Source organism: Marmota flaviventris, chromosome 12 (genome assembly GCF_047511675.1).
Source record: "Marmota flaviventris isolate mMarFla1 chromosome 12, mMarFla1.hap1, whole genome shotgun sequence".
NCBI classification, from domain to species: Eukaryota; Metazoa; Chordata; class Mammalia; order Rodentia; family Sciuridae; genus Marmota; species Marmota flaviventris.
Genome location: NC_092509.1, coordinates 60695675 through 60708980, shown reverse-complemented (window position 1 = coordinate 60708980; position 13306 = coordinate 60695675).

The window sequence follows — 13306 nt, the reverse complement described above, 5'->3', positions numbered from 1 at the left end:
ATCTAATAATTGAGGAAAGGGTAAGGGCCCAGTGTCCATCCTCAGCCCTGAACATCTGCTCCCCCACCCCTACTCCAGAAGTTACTAAGTTTCCTAAGACTTTCCCAGCACTAAACTGCTCCCAGACCCTCCTCACAACCCTGCTAGGGCCTTCCCAACTGCCCAGAGCACTGAGATCAAACCTTCCTTGCCCCCTAAAATTCCTAACTTTCTCACACTTCACCATGATCTTGGTAAATATCCCCATTTCCCCCAATTTATCCCAATCTCTGCCTCTCTACCACATTAGTAGAAGACACAACCCTCTGCCTTTCAAAAGCCACCTTACCTGGGCTCAGAACCCTTGGTCCTGGTTTTGACTTTCTTTCTCCCTCTCTCTGAACTTCCATAAGTTATTTCTCCTACACTTACCAGAACCACTTCTGTCCCTGGACAACTCTGGACAGTTCACTTAACTTTATCTATAAGAAGTAAAATAATAAGACTAGGGTTGTGGCTCAGTGGTAGAGTGTTTGCCTAGCATGCATGAGGCACTGGGTTTGATCCCCAGCACCACACAAAAAAATGAACAAATAAAATAAAGGTATTATGTCCACCTACAACTAAAAAAATATTTTAAAAGAAAGAAGTAAAATAATAAAAATGCCCCTCTGTGATCTGTCACATATCTGAAAGCATTTGTAAAGCAAAGGACCTACAAAAACATCAGCTATCTTCCGGTCTTCCTGAGGCTAGAGATCCTACTTTTATTCTTCTTTGGATTTTCTCAATATCCTGAAATGGACCTCGTTTGCAATAGGTATTCAACAGATAAGATGACTATCTGATTAATGAATAAGTCCCAGGATGAGGGAATCAAATCTCCTACACTAATTTGACCTATCAGTTTATCTCTAAGTGAGAGCGTTTTTACCTTAATACCTTCTCATTCTCAATCAAATAAGAAAATTCCTGCTGGGCCCCATCACTCAGAATACAATCTTTCAGGTTCCACTGAAACAGAATCTCACCCTTGAGCTCCTAAAATCTCTAGGTGGAAGCTAAGTTTTGGGTATGTCTGAGGTTCATGAAGGACATCAGCTTGTTATGGACTTTGAGTATGATCAATCATAAAGCTTCGTGTTACTGTAAAACATTATTTTTAAGCTGTTGTGGTATAAAATTTGGCTAATTTCTTTATGCAAGTATATAAATATTATTCAATGATATAAATAATTTGTTACATTGACTTGTTTGTCTGTGAACGTTGGATCTTCAGAAACCCCAATGAACATAATGTGGCATATACCCAGAGTTCTCCAACTTTGAGGAACAAAAACACTTTCCTATATCATTCCACTATCCTCTTACACTGCCATCCTCTGCCTTAAATTGTCAAATCCCTGTCACACTAGTCTGCATCAGTCCCAGTGCTTGAATCTGCCAAAATATTGTTGCTTCTATCTCAACTCAGCTGCATCCTCCAATGATATAATAGCCAAAGTTGGTGGCAATTTTTTTTACAATATTTATAACTCTATCCAGCCTTTGTTTCTTGAACCTCTGGGTCAATGCACAGGAAAAGATAGAAACTCCTCATTGCCTATTGCTCCTCAACCCTAATCCACACATTTTCCCCCCAGTTCAAGCTTCCGCCTCGGATCTCCTCAGCCCTCTGGGCTCACTCACTCCTTGACTTCAGTAAGACCTTGATGAGGACACACATCATCTCTAGGGCCTCTTCCTGGGCACAGGCTGCAATTTCCAGCAGCATCTTAGACACCTCCAGCCAGGTTTCCTGCAGTTGAACAGGCCTAAAACTAGATTAGCTATCAATTTCCCCAACCAGGTTCTCTCCCAATTCACATTCCAAATCACAGGTGCCATGCCTCTGTCCTCAAGTACAGACTGAGCTCCTACCTAGTCTGTGCAGGTCCAGTCCAAGGGCAGGGAGTACAGAAGAAAGCAAGAAAAAGTCCCTGCACTCCTAGGGAGGGAACTAAAGACAATGAGCAAAAATAAATAAATATACAATATAGTCAGTCTTCTGTCTCTGTGGTTTCTGCATGGACTGATTCAACCAACCACATATCAAAACTATTTGGGGGAAAAAGCAAAGAATGATTCTTTACTAAACATGTACAACACATACAGACTTTTTTTCTTATCATTATTTCCTAGACAAGGCAGTATAACACCTAATTTTTTGTAATATTTATATTTTAGTTGTAGTTGGACACAATACCTTTATTTATTTATTTTTATGTGGTACTGAGGATTGAACCCAGGGCCTCGCATGTGCTAGGAAAGCACTCTACCGCTGAGCCACAACCCCAGCCCAGTATCACAACTATTTACATAGTGTATACATTGTAGGAGGTATTTTTGATGTAGGACGGAGAGGCTGGATAGCTGAGGATTTTCAGGAAGCAGGTTGATTGACTACAGGGTCCAGAGAGGTTATTGACCAAATCATTCTCTGGACCAAGAATCTGGAAATTCTTTAAACTTTATACCTATTGGAATGAGGGGCTTGAAGATTTTACATTTTTGTAGGGGTCTACATAACAGTATTACATATACATTTTGTGTGTGTGTGTGAGAGAGAGAGAGAGAGAGAGTTCACAGAAAGTACTTTTTGTCCCATCTTTTTTTAGACTAGTCAGAGGTTTTATAAGTTTTACCACCAAAGCAGAAGTGACATCATCAAGTCTGTGGCCAAGAGATAATTGCAGAAGCAAAGCACGTGGTTGAAGAGAAGGATAAGGAATCAGCCCACAGGAGGAGTATGGATGAAGACAGGGACAGGAAACATTCTCCCGGACTCCTTCTTCCATATATCCCTAACCTCTTATCTCTGGTCTATCATCTTAATGTCTTAAATCTTGAATCAATCAGTAAATGTGATTTATTCATCTCATAATGTTGATCATTTTTATTGCCATTTTTTTTCATTCTCATCATGTCACTCCCAACCAAATTATTGCAAATCTTCTGCTCTATAAAATATGATAAAAATGGAGGCTTTAGCCAGGCACAGAGGTGCATGCCTGTAATCCCAGCACCTCAGGAAACTGAGGCAGGAAGATCTCAAATTCAAGGCCAGCCTCAGCAATTTAGCTAGGCCCTCAGCAATTTAGGAAGACACTGTCTCAAAATGAAAAATGTTTTTAAAAGGGCTAGAGTTGTGGTGAGCACCACTGGGTTCACAAAAAATAATAATAATAACAATAATAATAATAATAATAATTGTGCTTTAATGTTCATACACAATCATGATGACCCCTTCCCCATGCAGATTATTAGGAGGATCAGCATTTTTCCTTAATTCTCCTCTGCAAACACTCTGAGTACAATCCAAGGTTGCACAGCTGATCCGTCAGTCAGCCCAGGCAGAAAATCCAATGCTCCCCTGGAGGTCGGCTGTCAAGACCCCTGGAGTCCAGACTCTGTCCCCTGCTGCCTGCTGTCCTTTCACTCTCTTGCTACAGTAGAGGCCTGAATCACTGCTGAAGCAAGAAAATGAGGCAGTGAAAAGATAGCCCCCAGTATCCCCCAGAGTCATGTTGATCCTCAACATGGAGCTGCAGACAAGGGAAGAGAGTAGAAGATGGCCCAGAATATTTCATAAGCAAACCTGGAAGCAACATCCATCCACACCTAACTGCAAAAGAACCTGGAATACTGGACCTAGCAGCATTTCCAAGAAGAGAAAACAGATTTGGGGACAGAGGATAGTAATGACACATAACATTCTTATTAACTTGAGGCAATAATATTTGTCTCATAGCAATAGGCTGAGGATGGGAAATTATAGCCTTTTACTTGAGAATCTGCAGTGGATGAATGATCAGACTCCTGATTTCCCTTCCTGCCTCCTCTGTGGTCTCTCTTCTCCCCAACCCTTTGACCCTTTATTTCCTCTTCAATGTGTCTGAAAGTTCCACTTTTCTTAAGTCACTGTCAACTTTCCCCTTCATTGATAGGGGTTCCCCATTGCCTCCAGGACAAAGTCTGAACTAAGGCTTCCACTCCTAAGGCTTCCACTCCACTGCCCTTGTGCAACTGCTCTGCTCTGGGAAGTCACCCCATGGGACTGTGTCCATTGTGATCTGACTCAGCCCACATGCACATCTGACTCATGTTTCAACAACTAACTCAGTTTCCCACCTTCTCTGTGAGCCTCTACTTACCACTCAGCTCTCCCTTCCTCACCTGGAGTCTTGTGGCAACATTATTTCTTCTTACTGGACATTGTGGCCCTTCTTCAAGTCATTCATTAACTCACTTCTGGGTTGCACAGCTTCTGGTCTTCCACTCTGTTGTAATTCCCTGAGACAAGGATCATGGCCTATTCTTCCTTGAATTCCTTTTCATTACCTATACTTTTACTGTCTGCAGAAAAAGTCAAATGACTACTATGTGTTGATTAAGGCATGAACTACAATAGTGAGATGTACTAGAAAGAGCTCAGATGGGAGCTTACAATCCAAGCACACAAGCTGCATGACTAGGGACAAAGTCATCCTCAAAGATGTCGCTAAATCAGAGCTAACTACAGCTACCTGACAGGGTTGGTGACAGCAGTGAGATAACTATAAAAACACCTAGTAAGTACCTAGAAAATAGAGTGCCCTTGACAAATACCAGTTCCCTTTCCCAGTCACCCTACTGGAAACAGATGACATAGAATGACAAGGGACCAACCTCTTAAGACATAAGCAAAGTTGACCAGTGTACTTTACATTCCAAAGCTCAGGGGTCCTGTTCCAGGAAGCTTTGCTCTTGGCAATGTGTGGTGACTCTAGGAGGGACTGGGACAAGGATCATCAGATGGCAAGATGACACCAAGCTGGAAATCAGAGGTGTTTCAAGAACCATGTAAATCCCAGTGGTTTGACCTTGGAAGACGCAGGAGATTGATGGCCCACTCCTTTGTCACTACAGAAAGGGGGATGTTCTTTCACTAGTCCAGAAAGACCTGGTTGAGTGACCCAGTGGTTAGGGCTCTGGTCTGTTCTAAACCAAATGAAGAAAGTTGGAGGTTCAGTCAGGGATGGACCTGCAGGCTTACATCCCCTGTATATGCTGGCAAAGTTCATAACTGGCCAGTAGGAGAGCGTCCTGTGAGACACCCAGTCCAGCCCCAGCTATTTCTAACATGATAAATGTATGAGACCCAGGATAAAAACACAGCTTTCCAAGCTAGGACTTCTGGCTGTGATTTGCCTTTGTGTCCTCACATGTCTCCCAGTGTCATAACATTTACCTTACCAAGGGTTCTGAGCATCCAATGCAAGTTGCTAATGTTCCCAGAGTGTTGGTACCATGCTTGCTGCTCCGTCCCTGATAGCTATCATTACATTATTCCAAGCCAATAAACTGAAGAGCAGGACCATATGTTGTAACAATGTATTAAGCATGGATAGGGCCCAAGTTAGGGAAGTCATAAACAAACCAACAAACAAAAGTAAAAGGAATTAGAGTACTGGGAATGGCAGTTGCCCATCTCTGCCCCTGAGACCCCTCCTTGGGTTCAGCAGCTCTTCTGAGGTCAGGCATGACTGTCTGTCCTCTTTATTTTCAAGCCTTCTCCATTTCCCAGAACTGTGGACTCATTTTGGAGCAGCTCACGTGCAACTTTCCTGCCCACCTAATCCAAATTTTACAGGTGTGAACACAGGAAAGGTGAAATGAGATTTTCAAGGTCACAGACCTTGAAGAGTTGGTAGAGTTGGTATGTAGGACTATTGACTCCAATGTCACCCTTCACCCCATTCCTCCCCACCCTCTCTAAAGCAACCCTTCATCCAGGACTTCACAATGGTGGCTACAGTATGGAGAAAAGTGACCAGATATGACTGAACTCGCATGGGATTCAGTGATTCCAAAACCCACAGAGTTGGGTCAGAAAGCCCCCACTGAGGCTACTGTGGCAAAGGCACCAGTGAGTGAGCTGACCAGACCCATCCCCACAGAAGATGCTCCTGTCCCTGTGTTCATTGACTCGGGCCATTTCCATGTTACTACCTTAAAGTGATCAATGCTACTGGTGAAAAGTAGATGCTTGGAAAGGTGATGTTGCCTCTTAAATATGTGGTCAGCCTCTCACAACTGAGAAGAGCCCAACCAGATCACCAAAAAATGCCCCCACGTTACAAACTCCCATCAACACAACAATCCGCCACAAGCTCACATCTCAGCAGCCAAAGGCTAGTGAACACAGTGCCTGGGTGACAGGGCCGTTCAGTCTGCACACATCATGGTCAGAGCCATATCCCAGACCTAGGACTGAGTCCCAGCTGGTTCTCATTTGCTCTCAGGCCAGGCCTGCTGCATGGTTTCTTTTAATTCATGTATTTTCATCATTTGATATCTGTAGCCAAAAGCCTGTGGGCAGTAAACATCCCTTTCCATCAGTTCAAGCAAGAAAATGTACCTGCCATGGTCCTATTTGCCTCACTGGGCTGCTGACTTATTTTAAGAACTGAATCTTTCCTGTTACTCTATTTTTCACTGTGGGGCATTGGCACTTCCCAGACATGAATAACTTGAGTCTAGGGCAGGAGCATCCCCTCGTGTGGTGACCTAGCGCCACCTAGTGACCACTCGTTCAACAACAGCCAAATGAAATAACGGAGATAACAAAGAACCATCATGTTTTGTGTTCCCATGAAGTTTTATACACATTCTTCTCTAGTCACGTAACAGAGTTTCCCTAACAGTATTATGTTCGTCTTATTTTTAAAATAAAATTCAAGGCAACAGCAAGAAAGCTGAGTAAGTTTTTCCCTTGCCAACTCTGTTTCATGCTTTCCTGCTTTGGTGGCTGTCATTTATAAATGATGAGCTCATGAGAGGCAGACTAATGCAAACTCCAGGTGCCCAGAGCACAGCCAGGGAAAGAGACAGCCTCCATGGAGCCTGATGCAATCGCCTTGTCTTTATTTAACCGTTGAGACCAGTGTTTCTAAACTTTGGGTGCAAGATTATCCCGGCAGAACCTCTAAGGGGCATAAATACCAGTGTTATTATTATCTGCAGACTGCCACCGCCACTCAAATGGAAGAGGTGCAAAGTCCTTCTTCTGGAGCAACTGGGATTGGAGATGGGCTGCTCACGGCTCCCTCAAGTCATTGCTCCTTGCCTCACCAGTGGAATTATCCTCTTACCAAAGAGGCCTTCGTGTTCCCAACTCATTGCAAATATCTAAGCCAGGATTTCTTCTTGACCTTGGCACCATTGGGTGAGATAAGCGCTTGTTGTCTGGGAGACTGTGAATGTTTAGTTAGTATCCCTGACCTATCCAGATATCAGGAGCACCCAAGGCTGTCCCCACTCCCACCCCTGTTAAAACAATCAAAATATCTTTAGACATTGCCACACGTTCTCCGGGAGTGCAATCTCATCCCTGATTGAGAACTGCATATCTAGAACTGCATATCAAATATACAGGAAAGAAGAAGATAATGAGGAAGAACTCTTACTACCATTTAAAACACATGAATTGCCCCCAGAAATCTTAACAGGTAAGGCACTGTTCCCCTAAAAGGCACAGATTGTGTACTAAGACCTTGGTAGTCTCATCTTATTTAATCTTCACAACCAAGAAACTGGTCTGTGGATTCTCAGAGGAAACATAAGAAACTTAAGTTATGAGATGTTAAGTCACTTGGCCAAGGTCACAGAGCTGGTAGTGGAAGAACTACCATAGGAAACTAAGTTTTCCTGACTCCAAAGCCAGAGTTCATCATCACCTCCGGATTCTGAGACGGCAGATGAAGGAGAATTCTGGAACAGTCTTAATTGTCAACAGACCTGCTACAGTGTGTAATAATAGATTCAGATTTAGACTTAAAGACATAAAGACTGTAGCTATTTTCTGTAAGAAATTTGATCCTAAGAGTTGGTACTAAAGGGGAACTACTGTAAGCTAATGGAGGAGCCCTGGGTCGTTTTTCAGACCCTGAGGCTAATATGTGACTGGATGGCCTTTATTATGGCTCAGTTAGTCACACTTTTAAAGCCTCTGCTCATTCCTTTACAAGATAAAAGCTTTGTTAGACCAGTGAGTCTCAGCCCTGGCTGCAAATAAAATCACTTGGGGAGTTTTTAAAAAGAAATGCTTAAGCCCTACCCCAAGCAATTAGACCAAAAATCTCTGAGGCCCCAAAGACACTTTTTTAAAGCACCAGGTAAGCCTAAAGTGCAGACAGAACTGAGCCTATGGGGCTATATGAGTTGTAAGGTGCTCAAGTGCTACGTTTCTATCTTAGATGCCCACACCCCTTGGACTAGAGGCCATCTCTTCTCCTCATCCATTGTGCTCTTAGGACGCATAAGAGATGGGGGTTTTGTTGGTTGGTTGGTTTGTTGTCAATGGAGATTGAACCCAGGAGCACTTTACCACTGAGCTACATCCCCAGCCCTTTGTGTGTTTTTGTTTGTTTTTTGGTTTTTTGTTGTTGTTTTGTTTTGTTTTTTGTTTTGAGACAGGGATTCACTGTTTCACTAAGTTGCTTAGGGCCTCACTAAATTGCTGAGGCTGCCCTTGAACTTGAGATCCTCCTGCCTCAGCCTTGGAAATATCTGGGATTACAGCCATGCACCACAGTGCCTGGCATAAGAGATGTTTTGAGAGGTGGCTAGTTTCTCTCTCTTAGGACTGTCCCAAAAGTCTTGAAGAATTTCCTGGACCTCTCTCACTGTCTCAACAGCCCTCCTGTCTGTGAACCATTTTCAACGTCTCATTCTACCACCAAAAGCCCCAGAGCCCAGCTCAGTCACTGTGGAACATGGGGGTTAGAAACCCATTCCAAAGGCTGCAAAGAACAGGGAACATGACAGGAAACAGCTGCGTCCACTGAAAGATGATCTTCTTCTTGGCTCCGTTGAACACTTGCCTGTTTGACTTTGATAAGTTTCATTCTAATCCGCGATCTTTCGAGACATGAGAGAACCTCCCCTTTCTGAACATGACTCACTGACCCCTGTATCAGCACCCAGGAGAGGGTGATAATGTCTCAATCAACAGGTGTCTGGGAGCAGTTTTGGTTACACTCGTGGAGCTCTAGACCAAGTCCCCTGGTCCTCTTCCTTCCCTTTGCCTCCTGCCACCCCTCTTTCTGCAAGTGACCTCCTGCAACAGCTGCGCACAACACTCTCAGATTCAACTAATAATGCAAGTAATTGACATGGATGTAGTACTCCACAGATATGGGAAAAGAACTTAGATGCACCATTTCATTTATCCTTCACAGATACACACATACAAGATAGTATTATTGTCATTATCGTCACTGTCACTCCCATTTTGAAAAGGAGAAAAGTGAGCCATCTGGATTTGCTCTTCCTCTTCCTCAGCTTTAGCCTCCATGATTCCACCAATTCTCTAAAGAATGTCCATTCCCCCACTAGTCGATGAGCCCTGCAGGGGCAGGACCACACCTGGTTTGGCTCACCACACTGTCACTAAACTAGCAAGAAAGCCAGGTGCCACCCCAGGTGCTGTGTGCCTGACCTCTGCTTGGTGGAGGGTGAAACCGTGAAGGTTAGATTCAGGCTCCTGGGAGAGGGCTGGACCCCAGGGAGTGCAGGCCTAAGGGCTGCAGGAGGGGGGATGAAGAGGGGAATACTCAGTGGTGTCACACCAAGATTTTATCCAGGTCACCTTTGACCTGGACCAATGACCAATGAGGATCTTTTCAGTGCACCTGTGGGGGCAGGTGTGTCAGGGTTTTTTTGTTCCTGGGACCAGAACAACCTAGAGGAGGAAATGTTTATTTTGACTCATGGTTTCAAAGGTCTGGATCCTTGGTTGTCTGGCTCCATTGTTCTGGGCCTAAGTGAGGCAGAACACCATGGCAGGGAGGCTGAGGGAGAGCAAAGCTGCTCAGCTTATGGTAACCAGGCAGGAGAGACAGACAGACAGACAGACCAAGAAGGAGACAGAGCAACAGAGAGGCAGAGGAAGAGTTCAGGGACAAGGTAAAAGTTCCCAAGGGCACAGCCCCAGTGACCTAGTTCCTCCAACCATCCTCCACCCGCCTACAGTTGCCACCACCTCTGAGCAGTCCATTCAAATTATGAATCCATCAAATGGATTAATCCACTGATGAGGATAGAGCCCTTATGATCCAATCACTTCCCAAAAGCCCAGCCTCTGGACACTGCTGTCTTAGGGACCAGCCTCAATGCATGAGCCTTTGGAGGACCGTCCAGATCCAAATGGTAACAGAAGGCAGATGGGGTGAGTATAAAGAGGGGGAGGCAAGGGGCAGAAGCAATGTGTGCAGACAAGTGTTTGGAGTCAAGGGAGAGTTTTGATCATTTTAGGTTATCATGTTTTCTGAGGCAGTCTGTCCAGGGGATAAAGAGAAGAGTGAGTGCAATAGGGTTCCTGAGAGGACAGAAAGGTGGAAGGACTGGCTATGTTTGGGAAGGCAGGAAATGGACCTGACCATACAGGTCCAGGTAGGCAGAACAGGAAAGGGAGGCAAGGCCAGCCCTCTTCTGATCTCTTCACAAACAGCATCATATTTACAGACACACCTCAGAGACACTGCAGATTCCGTTCCAGATCATGGCAATAAAGGAAATATCACAATAAAGGCAGTCACACAATTTTTTTTTTGTTTCTTCGTATGAATGTTTTGTTCACCTTATACAGTAGTCTATTCAGTGTGCAATAACCACATGATGCCTAAAGTATATACATATCTTAATTAAGCAACATGTTATGGAGCTGGGGTTGTGGCTCAGTGGTAGAGTGCTTGCCTAGCATGTGTGAGGTACTGGATATGAGTCTCAGCACTGCATATAAATAAATAAAATAAAGGTCCATCAACAACTAATAAAAATATTTCTTTAAAAAAGAAACATGTTAATGCTTTAGAAAATGCTAATAATCATCTGACGTATTAGAAAAATGGCTCCGACAAACTTGCCCAATGTTCGGTTCATCGCAGGCTTGCACATGCTCCCAATTACTCTGCTCATGCAAACTTTCTTAGACCCACCTCCCAGATGAAGAACAAGAGCTTCAAATGTTAGGTAACTTGCAGGACCAGCAAGGGGCAGAGCTGGTCTGGGAACCAGGACCCTCTCACACTGAAGCCCCAACTCTGACAATTGCACAGCAAAAAATGAGCTGGAACCAAAAAGTGTTTTTTATGGACTCTGATTTTGTTTGGTTGTTGTTTGTGTGTGTGTGTGTGTGTGTTTGTGGCTAATGGCTTTGGGTTTTGTTTGTTTGTTTTGTTTTGTTTTTGTTTTTTAACTTTCTTTGACCAACTCTCAGAAGACAAAACCCATAAAAAAGTGCAGAAAGCCAGGTCTTTGATGTGGCTTCTGCTACCAGTTTGTGCATAATGTGACGCCAGTCCTTTCCCTTCCTGAGTTGTAGCTCCCTTGTCTCCAAATTGAAGGCCACTAGATGAGCTCAGAGGTCCCTTCTGGCCCTTACACTCTCACATCTTCTGACCTTGAGCCTGACCTTGGACTAGCTGGTTATGGTCTGCTCCCAGGAAGAGAGGACTCAGGACATCCAGCTCTCAAGGAAGAGCTGGAGCTTCCAACACCAAGCAGGAAGGGGGATCATCATGGGCTCTGTCCTGCTTTTGCCCCACCTTGGGACTGTGGGAGCTTCCACCAGGTGAACAGGGGCAGCTGACAGAAAGGAGACAGTGTGGGCAGATGAGGAAGCAAAGAAAACGTTCACCTGGAAGCAAAAGAAGATCCTTTAACACAGAAAACAGCCAAGGGAAGTGGTTTGGACTCAACTATTTTCCATGTCCTTTCCACTGTTATGGATAAAAACCAAAGTGGAATAGCACTGGTTCAGGACACTTAAATGGAGCCCGGAGACCTTGTTAAGCAGACTTTGGCTCATCCATAACTGAACTTCTGAACTAAGGTGTCTGTCACACATACCCACTTGGGTACATGCTGACCTTGGGAACTGGGCTGAACAGAAACTTCTGGAATGAAATTCACTAGGCCTTGAGTACAGCTGCTAGGGAACAGACAGACTTGAGTGGTGGGAACACAAGGTTAAGGAAATAATTCCATAATATGGGCCCACATGCTTTCTCTTTTAAAAAGCAATTTACCTGCAGTCCTACCTGGCTTAAGTAGACAGGATATATTACATTCCTCAGCAAACTACCTGGTATGTGCAGGAGAAATGCAGGCCCTAAATACCAATGAAAAGAACACAAGTCACTCTGAAAAACGGGACTTCTGTGACAGGCCAGATCCCAGAACTCAAGGACATAAGACTAAAATCCCCTACCCATAAAATCTGTAAGAACAGGAGGTTCCAGTCAGAACCAGTCAGCCTGGACCAAAGTGACCTAGAGTTGTCATGGTAATGGGCACTTGAAAGCCTGATGTTATCCTGCTGTCAGTCAAAAGTCAAGAGGTAGGGCTGGGGTTGTGGCTCAGCGGTAGAGCACTCGCCTGGCACAGGCAAAGCACTGGGTTCGATCCTCAGCACCACATAAAAATAAATAAAATGAAGATATTGTGCCCAACTACAATTAAAAAAATATATTTTTAAAAAAAATTATAAAAAAAAAGTCAAGAGGTGGGGGCTAAAGTTGTGGCTCAGTGGTAGAGCACTTGCCTTGCACATGTGAAGCACTGGGTTCTATCCTCAGCACCACTTAAAAATAAATAAAATAAAGATATTATGTCTATCTGTAACTAAAAGAGAGAGAGAGAGAGAAAAATCAAGAGGTGGACCTGGGGAGGAATTGTCTGGAAAGTTCCCTGGAACTCCGTACCCATCCAATAAAACTGAAGTACAACAGAGATGTACCATCCCTCTCCTTTCTGAGAGGACCCAGTCTCCCCTGAGGCCCTTTTTCCCCTTTCCCAAGCCTTCAAATAAACTCATGCCTGTTACTCTGAGCAACATGTCTGAAATATTTTTGGCATGATTGCAAGAATTTGGGTTTGAAGGGGGTCCTCCACGCTGCCTCAGTTTCTCATTAGGCCTCGGCCCTGTAACAAAACCCCAACCCCCACCCCTTCTTCCTGAGACTGTGACCAATCGCTTTCATATAAGACAGTTTGACCTTTGCCACACCAATCACAATTCCCAACCAACAAAAGATGTAATTAGCAAACCCTTGCAATTTAATCTAGAAAAGCTGTCACACTAGGGAGTGTGGTCTTTATCCTGCCTAGAATAAGGCCCTGTAGGTTCCTGAAGCAAAGGAGGGAGCAAAGCCTTGCAGGGGGCAATAGATGTCAAGAGCAAGGTCAGAGAAAAGAGGACAAAGAAAAATCCAGACAAGCTAAAGATGTTCAAAATTCCAATGGG